Source organism: Gossypium arboreum, unplaced genomic scaffold (assembly GCF_025698485.1).
Source record: "Gossypium arboreum isolate Shixiya-1 unplaced genomic scaffold, ASM2569848v2 Contig00190, whole genome shotgun sequence".
NCBI classification, from domain to species: domain Eukaryota; kingdom Viridiplantae; phylum Streptophyta; class Magnoliopsida; order Malvales; family Malvaceae; genus Gossypium; species Gossypium arboreum.
Genome location: NW_026440309.1, coordinates 319483 through 330194, shown reverse-complemented (window position 1 = coordinate 330194; position 10712 = coordinate 319483). Strand labels below are relative to the sequence as shown.

The 10712-nt window shown below is 32.1% G+C and overlaps 1 long non-coding RNA gene across 2 annotated transcripts; it reads left to right on the top strand.

The window, feature by feature from the left end:
* Nucleotides 1-804: 804 nt before the first annotated feature.
* Nucleotides 805-9453, top strand: LOC108488958 (uncharacterized). 2 transcript variants are annotated; one of them, XR_008278714.1, is made up of 8 exons: nucleotides 805-1094; nucleotides 2115-2353; nucleotides 7879-8019; nucleotides 8109-8353; nucleotides 8433-8633; nucleotides 8714-8805; nucleotides 8883-8983; nucleotides 9140-9453. It is a non-coding gene; the product is annotated as an uncharacterized LOC108488958 (long non-coding RNA). The 2 variants fall into 2 exon arrangements; XR_001871853.2 differs by having other exon boundaries at nucleotides 808-1094; nucleotides 2203-2353.
* The last annotated feature ends 1259 nt before the right edge of the window (nucleotides 9454-10712 follow it).

The window sequence follows — 10712 nt, the reverse complement described above, 5'->3', positions numbered from 1 at the left end:
TTAATTTTTTATAAAAATGTCATAATAAATATGTTATTTTAGGGTTTAGGATTTAAGACTTGGAGTTAATGGTTTATGATTTAGAGGTTCGTGTTTAATTAGTATTTTTAAAGTATATGGTTTAAAGTTTAGGGTTTGTTGTACATGTTTTATGGTTTTAGGGTTTATGGTTTGGGGTTTAGGGTTTAGGGTTTAGGGTTAATGGTTGTAGTCTATGGTTTATGGTGTATGGTTAATGATTCATGGTTTATGTTTTAGGGTTTAGAGTTTGAGGTTTATAGTTTAGGGTTATGGGCCATGGTTTAGGGTTTAAGGTTTAAGGTGTAGGGTCAATGTTCTTTAGTTTATGTTTTAAAATTTAAGGTTTAAGATTTTGGAGTGTTACTAAAACGATAAGAAATCATTTTATTTTAGGGTTTAGGTTTAGGGTATATGATTATTTTCTTAATTACTTTTGTACATTGTAATATATATTTATTATTAATATCTAAAGCATAATAAAGTAAAAAGGACGAGAAATTCATTATTTCCACAAAATCCACCTCTTGGTAATTTTAAATTATAAAATTTTAAAAATTAAATATATTGTTTGAAGCAAAACAAATGTCCTTAAAAGGAATTTAAGAAATAATTAAACTATAAATAATAATTGTATCAAAGGCATTAGCGGCGTTTATGATACAAATGCTGTAGAAGGTAAGAAAATAGCAGCGTTTTTGTGAAAAACGCCGCAAAAGTTCATTTCACCAAACCAAAATAGTGCCAGGCTTTTTACTCGCATTAGCAGCGCTATGTTATAAACGCAGCAAAAGATCGACCTTTAGCGGCTCTATGTTAGAAACGCAGCAAACTGTCATTGTTGAGTAAAGGAAACTACGTCGTTTTACTCTCCTCTAATTCTATCCTAGCCATATACCTGAAACCCCATTTTTTACCCTTAAAATATTTCCCCCAATCTCTCAAATTTTTGAAAAACCTTAAATTTTCCCTAAACCAAAATCGACACCCATCGACTGCAGCGCCTCTGACCCAAGCATCTGCATAGCCATTGAGTGTCCCTCTGCTGCGTTGCCGTCCTCTGTCGCAACCATACAGTAAGTTTTTTGTTACACACCTCTGTTGCATCACTGGCTTTATAGGAGTCGGGTTTCGATTTGGGGTTGGGTTGAGTGGCTTTGGTTTGGATTTTGGAGGTTGGGAAATAGGGAAAATAGAGGTTGTAAGTGGTCTTGGAACAGAGTGAGAGAAGGAGTAAGAGGAGTGTTTGGGAGGGTTCGAGTGGACGTGAAAGGAGCTTTAGCATTGTTGTGGAAGAAGGAAAATTGGTGGGTAATGGCAGTCCTGGAAATGGAAAACAGAACTTGAAAGAGAAGAGGGTGATTTTAGAAGTAACAAATCAAAGAGGGTTTTTAGTTTAGACTGTTTACATTTTCAGCCAAAGAATATGAGTAATATATTTTCTCTACGATTTGATTGTTAGTAGGAAAATAGATTAGTAGTTGATTATTGCTTCTTTTCCAGAAATTCATTGTTGTGCATTCGCTTAATTTATTTTTTAGCCTTAATTCGGTAATAGTTTTTAGGGACTGTAATATATTTTTTTTCCAGATTAATTCATTAAGGTTCAACGTCAAAAAATTGAGGTAAAAATATTGAGACATTTAGCTCAAAACAAAGAAGCTACAAAGAAAAGCCATCTTAGAAAGAAGGTAACATAAAAAGACATATACACTGAAAAAACACATACATTTGCTTGTTTTCTTACTTACGTGTCCATAACATATAACCTGATGCAAGCGCTTGTTTTTATGTGTTATTTTAATATGATTGAAAGCAAGTCACATGGATGTATGCTTGTCTTTTATGTGTTATCTTTCATCATACAAGTTATGGAATGCAAGCCACATGCTTTTACTTTGTTTCTTCTTTAGATGCTTTAGTAATGAGATTTTTAACTTCATTACATGAATCTCATATATGTATGTATGTATGCATGTATGCTTGTCTTTTATGTATTATCATTTAATCTGACAAATTATTGAATGCAAGTAACATTTTTTTTGGATTGGTCTTTTTGAGCTTTAGTAATGAGATTTCCCCTTGTATTATGTCAGGTCCCACTTGCATTCATAGGTATAGATAGATATCTACATTGCATGTTCGATATAAATGGGCTGAAACACGAATTTTTTTACTTCGAAGGTTAATCGATTGCAAAGCGAAGGTTATTATGGACGCGTGCGACTGCTTATGTTCTTTTAGTTAACTCTTTCATAAGCATTGCAAGGATAATAACATAAATCTCTCACCAGGGAACTTCACCCTCTCGTATTGGGCTAATATACCTCGCCAGGTATTGCTTTGAACAGAAAATATAATAATCGAACTCATAATGTTCTTTTAGTTACTTAATATATATCATTGTTCATTTCCATTTGTTTGTCACTTATTTTTCTCTAGCATTGAAATAAACGATTTATTGTAATTATTCTAACACAAATATGTATGCAGTTTTGATTACAAAAGTAAATTGGATAATAAAACAAATATGACTTTATTTCTGTAGTTATTATAATGTTGTCTGATTTTATTTTATTTTTTAAATTAAATTTGTTGGAATTAAAGGTGTGCATGGGCCGAGCTACCCGGCACGGCTCGAAGGTCCGCCCGAAAAATGGGAGGATTCGGGTAAAAATATAGATCCGAAATATAGGTTTGGGGGGTTAAAATTTTTCGGCCAGGGCCTGGCCCGGCCCGAATTGTATACTAAATATATATTTTTTTATTTTTAATCATATTTACATTTTATTTTCAATTTTAATATAACTATTTTTTATTATATTTTCAATTTGTGTATTGTTTTAAGAATGATTTTAGTCTCATTTTTATTTGTTTCTTGTTTTAATATTTATTTTATGTTTTTAAATGTATTTCATTTATTATATTTTAAAATTTTTTATTTAATGAAATAAGCTAAAAAATTTAATATGGGCCGGGCTCGAGCTGAACAATTTTATTTTGGGTCGGGCTTGAAAAAATTTTTAAACCTATATTTCGGGCCGGGCCGGACCTGGGCCAAGAAAACTGGCCTAAAATTTTGTCTAGGTCTAGCCCGACTCATGCACACCTCTAGTTGAAATGCATGATAAATTGGAAGGTTAAAGCTGTCCAAAATGGGACATGTCTCCTATGATTACCGAGTATTAGTGCTTGTTTAATTAGAGTATAAATGCTGTCCAAAATAGGGCATGTTTTGGTTATAATGTGTCTTGCCCCTGCTATGTATAGAATTATTTAATAATGGACTTAAGAAATAAAATTTTAATGTAAAAGAAGGCCAAAAGGGAACAGGTGAGTAGGCTTATTTTTTCCATTCCTTTTCTTTTCCTTTTAAACAAAAAGTAATAAAATATTTTTTATAAAATAGTATAATATTATAAAATTTAAATAAAATAAAATAATATCTATTTTAATATAAAAATCAAATTACTATTTTTTTCAAAAAATGATTTAAAAACTTTTAAAATGAAAAGTTTTTTTGTTACTCATTAATTATTTTGTTAAGTTATTTCTTTCTTTTTTTTATGTTTTACTAGAATGATTTCATTTTAATAAAACAACTGTTTCCCAAAAAATATTAAAATATAAAATGTTTAAACAATTTGTTAGAATTAATCGATTCACAAAAATATTTTGTCTACTTATATTTTATTTTTAAATGACCTAATTAAATTAAATTGTATTTAAAATATATAGTTTAAAGTTTAAAGTATAATTAACCCTAAACTTGTAAATTTAATCTAATAATTAACCCAAAATAAATAATTAACCTTAAACATGTAAACAATTAACCTTAAACTTGTAAATTTAATCTAATAATTTCCTTAAAAGTATATAGTTTAAAGTTTAAATTTCATAACTTACATAATTTACATAACTTACATAATACATAAATATATATCATATCATAACTTACATAACTCACACAACTTACATAACTTAATAATTTATATATATCATCTCATAACTTACATAACTCACATAACTTACATAACTTACTTACCTTACATAGTACCTCACATAACTTACATAACTTAACATACCTCACATAACTTACATAACTCACATAACTTACATAACTTATTCGTGTAATTTATTGTCAAGTTTAGACTTCAAGAACTACGAAATGGATAGGAGTTGGATGAAATTGTCAAGGGTAAGCAACGACTAACGAAATGGAGTACAAACTTTTCGAAATTTTGCATTTCAAAATGCAAGCCAAGAGAATATGATTTTTTGCCCGTGTAAGAAGTGTGACAACATCAATTGGCATTTTCATGAAGTTGTCTACGAACATCTAATTATTGATGGCTTTATTCGGGGGTATAAAAAATGGATTTTTCATAGAGAGTGTACATCTAGTGGAACTTCTTCAACGATTAATCTGACTTATCCTGATACTGCTTACTGTCAATATGTTAAACAAGATGACATGGAAGGTATGTCGCGGGACACATTTAATATGCACAGTCATAGTGAGCAACCGTTTTCACCTGACTTTATTGCATCCGATAATTGTAATATTAGTGGAAATGTTTTTACTGAAACGGGAACAAGTGCACCTGATGAGGAGCCAAATGAAGAAGCGGAGAAGTTCTAAAATTTACTTAATGAAATGAACGAGGAACTTTACGAGGGATCAAAATATTCAAAATTGTCCTTCAGATTCGTCTATTTCACTTAAAATGTTTGGGAGGGTGGACTGAAACTCTTTTACAATGCTGCTAGAGTTTCTGAGAGATATGTTTCCGTTTGCAAAAATACCTCAGTCTTTTCAAGATATGAAGAGACTAATAAAAGATTTAGGCCTTGGGTACGATAAAATTCATAGTTGCCCAAATGACTGCATGTTGTACTAGGGTGATCAGAAAAACCAACAATCTTGTCATGTTTGCGGTAATTCTCATTGGATGAATAGGAATACAGAAGATATGAATGCGGATGAAGGTGGGGCACAGTTAAGAAAGAAGCCAGTCAAGATGTTGCGATATTTTCCTCTAATACCAAGACTTCAAAGGCTTTCCATGTCATCAAAGACAGTCGACTCTATAAGGTGGCATAATGATCAACGAACCGATGATGGATTATTTAGGTATCCTGCAGATTCTTTAGCTTGGAAATCGTTTGACAATAAATTTCCAAACTTTGCAAGCGATCCTCGGAATGTGAGGCTTGGGCTAGCAACTGACGGGTTTAACCTTTTAAAATCATGAGTACTTCGTACAGTACTTTGCAAGCAATATTCTTTTATATTATCTATGATTATCCCTGGAAAGAAAGGTCTCGGAAATGATATTGACATTTATTTATAGCCACTTATTAAAGAGTTAAAATAGTTATGGTCGGGTGTTGAGACATATAATGTATTGAGAAAGGAGAACTTTAATTTACGTTCAGCTTTGTTGTGGACAATTAATGATTTCCTGGCTTATGCCAATTTATCTGGTTGGAGTACCAAAGGACGTTATGACAATTAATGGCTTATGACAATTAATAGTTATATAATGAGAAAAAGTTCTCTTATATGGGGCATCGTCGGTGGTTAGATGGAAATTATAGATTTAGATTTCAAAGGACTTTATTTGACAGTACTGAAAGAGTTTAGAGAAGCTCCTAAGTAGACCATTAGATCTGAAATCTTGTTCATGTTAAAAGATATAGATTTCAGTTATGAGAAGATGAATCAACCATCCAACATACAAACAAAGAGAAGATAGAGGGATGAATCTGATGAAAAGGATGATCTTAATAAGGCAGACTTATGGAAAAAAAATTATTTTTTTTGAGTTGTCTTATTGGGAGCATCACATTTTACAACACAATCTCACTATCATGCATAAAGAATGTTTGCGAGAACATCATCGGGACAATTTTGAATGTCGATGGAAAATCAAAAGATAATCTTCAGAGTCAACTTGATTTAGTTGACATGGGAATTCAGCGTGATCTTCATCCCCAAGTACTTCTGAATGGGAAATATCGGTTGCCGCCTCCAATTTTTGCAATGTCGAAGGAAGAGAAAGAAGTGTTCTGCACGGTGTTGAAGGATATAAAGGTCCCATATGCGTATGCATCAAATATATCTCGATGTGTGAGTCTTAAAGATCGAAGACTATATTATTTAAAATCACATGATTATCACATCTTGATGCAAGATTTACTGCCACTTACTTTACGGTATTATATGTCAAAAAAAGTAACGTCCTGTATAATTGAACTTTCCAATATAATGAAAGCTATTTGTTGCAAAGTTTTTAATGTTGAAGAACTTGAGAAAGTACAAGATCGAGCCGCTTTGACTTTATGTAATTTGGAGAAGATCTTTCCACCTTCCTTCTTCACTATTATGGTACACTAAGTAATCTATCTCCCTCGTGAAGCAATAATTGGTGGACCAGTTTTCTATCGATGGATTTATTTCAAACATATTCATTCATTCACCTCTATACCATTAGTTACAACTTTTGATAATGTTGTATATTGTGTTTAGGTTCCTATTCAAATTGAAGTCTTATTGTCGTAATAAGCGTTATCCGGAAGGATCAATTGCTGAAGGCTATTTGGCAGAGGAGTGTATGATTTTTTGTTCTAGATATTTAGAAGATGTTGAAACAAGATTGAATAGACCAAGTAGAAATGCTGGGCTCAATGATCCTAACTTGGCCGAAACTTATTTATTTCAAAGTTATGGAGAACCAATCGGTAAAGTTGAAATTGTAGAATTAAATGAAAGATCTTGGGTACAAGCACATAGATATGTTCTTTTTCACCATGATTCAACTGAACCATTATGCAAGTAAGTTCTAAAATATGATAAATATTCATCTTTTTGATTTGTTTATTTTCTAACCAATTAAACCTCTTTTTAACATAGTGAGTACAAACAAATCTTGAGATAAGTTATTCACAGAATCTTTTCATGAATGGTTAAGCCAAACAGTATGCAACTCAACCTTTTATTGACAAATAATAATATTTTCTCATAACATTTATAATTACTCAATTTACTTTTGATTCAATAGGTTTGGAGTGGGAAGGACGTTAATGACAAAGTTAAATGGCTTTCCCAAGGTCTGAATAGAGTAGTAAAAAGATATAGTGCCTTCATTATCAATGGATTCAGATTTTATACAAAATATTGCGAGAGATTGAGGAGAACTCAAAATTGTGGAATAGTTGTTAATTCTTCAATTATAAGTTATGCTAGTGCTAGGGACAGTAATCCTGTTGAGGGAAATGTGGAGTATTACGGACTTCTTACTGATATTATTGAGTTGAATTACTATGGAAAATGGAAAGTTGTCTTATCTCGATGTGATTGGGCTGATGTTAATACTGCTCGCGAAATTAAAAATGATTAATTTGGTTTTATAATGGTGAATTTCTCTCGATTGATTCATACTGGAGAACAATTAATAGACGAGACGTATGTATTTTCTTCTCAAGTGAAACAAGTTTTTTACTCGAAAGATCCAACTGATGAGGGTTGGTACGTTGTACTCTGAAACACCCCTAGAGACTTGTTTGGCATAGGCAATGGAAGTAGAGATGACATCGTCGAAAAATCAGAAATTTTGTCTTTTCCAGAACAAAACTTAAATGAAAATATCCCTAGTACTACTACATAATTTCAATAGGTTCGTCAAGATGTGGATGGAAATATTTACGAATTATGATGTAGTAAGATTTTAAGATTTTTTAATTATATGTAATATTATAATTTTAATATTGGTCATGTTATATAATTTAACTATTTTATATGTACTATTATTGTTGTAATTTGTTAGTAAAATTTCAACTATTTTATGTTTATTGCAGGAAAAATGTGTAGAAGAAGATTACGAGATTTAAGTATTGTCTAGAATACTTCAAATTCGGAAGAAGCGAATAGTGAACAGCAGGCAGTTATTAGATCTTCGAATGTACCAGAGACACTTGACGAGCCTGCAGAATTTCAAAGTAATGTTAAGTTTATTTTACATGTGTGTTGACTTTTATTATTGATTTATTTTTCAATTTTAATATAATAATAATATATCTTTTTTCAGCTGAAAGTGGTGGGACGCGCAGAGGTCGAGGATGTACACTACTTAAAGATTTATACGACTTAGATCCTGTTGAGTGTGTCAAAGTAAGTAGAAACAGTCATGGTCAGCTTGTTGGATCTGAAGCTCGACTTTTAGTAGGCTATTTGGGCATTATAGCACGAAATGCCAATTTGTTGCCCATCAACTACAAATCATGGCATCACATGCCTGATAGCAACAAAAATCAAGCTCTCAATAATATTAAGGTAACAAAACATGCATGTAATTTATAATACTTTGGTTTAAGTTTCATTTATATTTACATTCTAAACTTGTGTTTTTTAGGAGAGATTTGCTTTAGAGGTCTCGGATGACTATATCAAGAAGGCATTGGGTAAAAAATGGAGAGACCATAAAAGCACTTTGAAAAAAGAATATTTTAAGAAAGACATAGGCCTCGAAAAAAAATTGCGAAATGTCCCGCCGGGAATGCTGAGGTACCAATGGGAAGATGCGGTTAGATTCTGGAAATCAAAGAAAGGAGAGGTATTATGTACTTCCAAACTATTATAAATTTTTCGGTATATAGTGTTTACTATATACGTAATAATAATTACTTTATGTAGGGCCATGAGCGAGTTGAACAAGCAGCAGGAAAAAACAAAAATTCATGCACACGGCAGGGTCGAGAAGTTTTGCTTCTGTAGCTGAGGTTGAGGTATTATGAATTTATTAATTCTGTCAAATATTAATGATTTTCTACTATTAAATAATATTTTTGCTACTATATTGTAGGAAGTCTTTTCTGGTCAAAAGCTAGACGCCTTCAGCTTTTTCACATTACGTATAGGAAGAAAGATGGATCTCCTATGACATCCGAAGCTGGAGAAATTATGGTATATTTACTTAATAAAATTTGATTTATTATAAATATTTATAATGTTTAATTATAATGGTTTAATTAAATCGTTAGTAGTTTTAAATAATGTTAAGTTATGTTGCATTCCTTTTTATTATATATTTCGTTTCTAACTATTTGATTCATTTATTAGGAGAAATTAAAGGAGAAGAACGCGGAGTATGAAGCGATTGCTTCGACTGATAGTTCTGTTAATCTTGAGGACATTAATAACAGAATTATTACTGAATCTTTGGGTCCTAAAAGGTATGGTCGGGTTCGATTTCAAGGATCTGGTGTTACCCTGACCCAATATTTTTGATCTAGCTCCCAGCAATACATGTCTTCTGGGAGTCAAGCTCAAGCTGAAGTTCAGAGGTTAAGAGACCAGATAGCTCATATGCAAGCGAGCATAGTTGAGCAAATTGCTGAGGTACAAAGAAAATATGAAGAACTCCAGCAACAACTTAGAGCGGATCTGAATGAGGGACGAACTAGAGAGATGTGAGGAGGCGAGAGACAATGAATGATGGCGTGAGTAGAGAAAAAGTACAATGAGCTTCACTCTGACTTGAAAGATATGATGAAGATGTTTCAAAGATCTAAAAGTCGCCATCTTAGACATTTGTTTTCTCATTGTAAGAATATTTTTAACATTGTCACATTTAACATTATTGTAATAATATTTTGAGTTATACTTCATTTATTAATTTACATCATATATCTTTCGTTGAATTTGAAGTATCATTTAGATTTAATGTTTTTTGTTGTATTTTTTGTGCTACATTTGCTATTTTTGGTTGGATTTCATGCTATATTTGATGTTTTTGGTTGGATTTAATGTAGGAAGGGTTGGATATTAGTGAAAAATGTATATTGTAAATTTGCCAAAATTAGCAGCGTTTGTAACAAAAGCACCGCTAAAAGTCATGCCAATAAAAGCCATGGCTTTTAGCGGCGCTTCTCCCACATGGCTTTTAGCGGCGCTTTGCCCACAAACACCGCTAAAAGTCATGATCTTTTGTGGCATTGTCTATAGCGGCGTTTTTTGCGGCACTTGTGAAAACACTGCAAATAGTTCTAGCGGTGCTTTAAAGGCAAAAAAAAAAAACGCTGCTAAAAGTCTGTTTTCCTGTAGTGTTTAATAGATATCTATGGTAATACACTAAAATGACATACTTTTATGTGTTAATTACATATATATTTTGCGTAGGATCTACTAATTTGGATTGTTTATGGTTTTTTATCTTATAATATTCTTAGTAGGATCATCTATGATAATCTGTTTTAGCTTCAGCCAAGAAGACAAGCTACCTTCATCTTCTGAATTTTACCAAGTTAAGCTTGTTTTACTCTAAGCTTGGGGTGCCATTTTCTAATCGTTCAGGAGATTCGTCCTGCTCATTAAACATCTCTTTGGAGCTCAATGGCTCTTTATTCATTACATTTAACGGAGAGGCATTCCCAATCGGATTCAAAATTAAATGAACGTATTTAGACCGGATCTGAGTCTTCCCATTTGTAAGAATTCCCACGTTTGAGGGAAAAACAGTTCCTAGGGTTTGCATTTCATCAGAAAGCTTTAACGGGGTTGGGTTTGGCGAGTACTTCAATGCACTTTGGTAACCTAGTACTTCAAGTTTCTCCGGATTTTGATCAATATTTTCAAATTTAGAAGAAGCATTAGATTCACATTCAAATCACACACACTTGTTCCTTCAATAAGC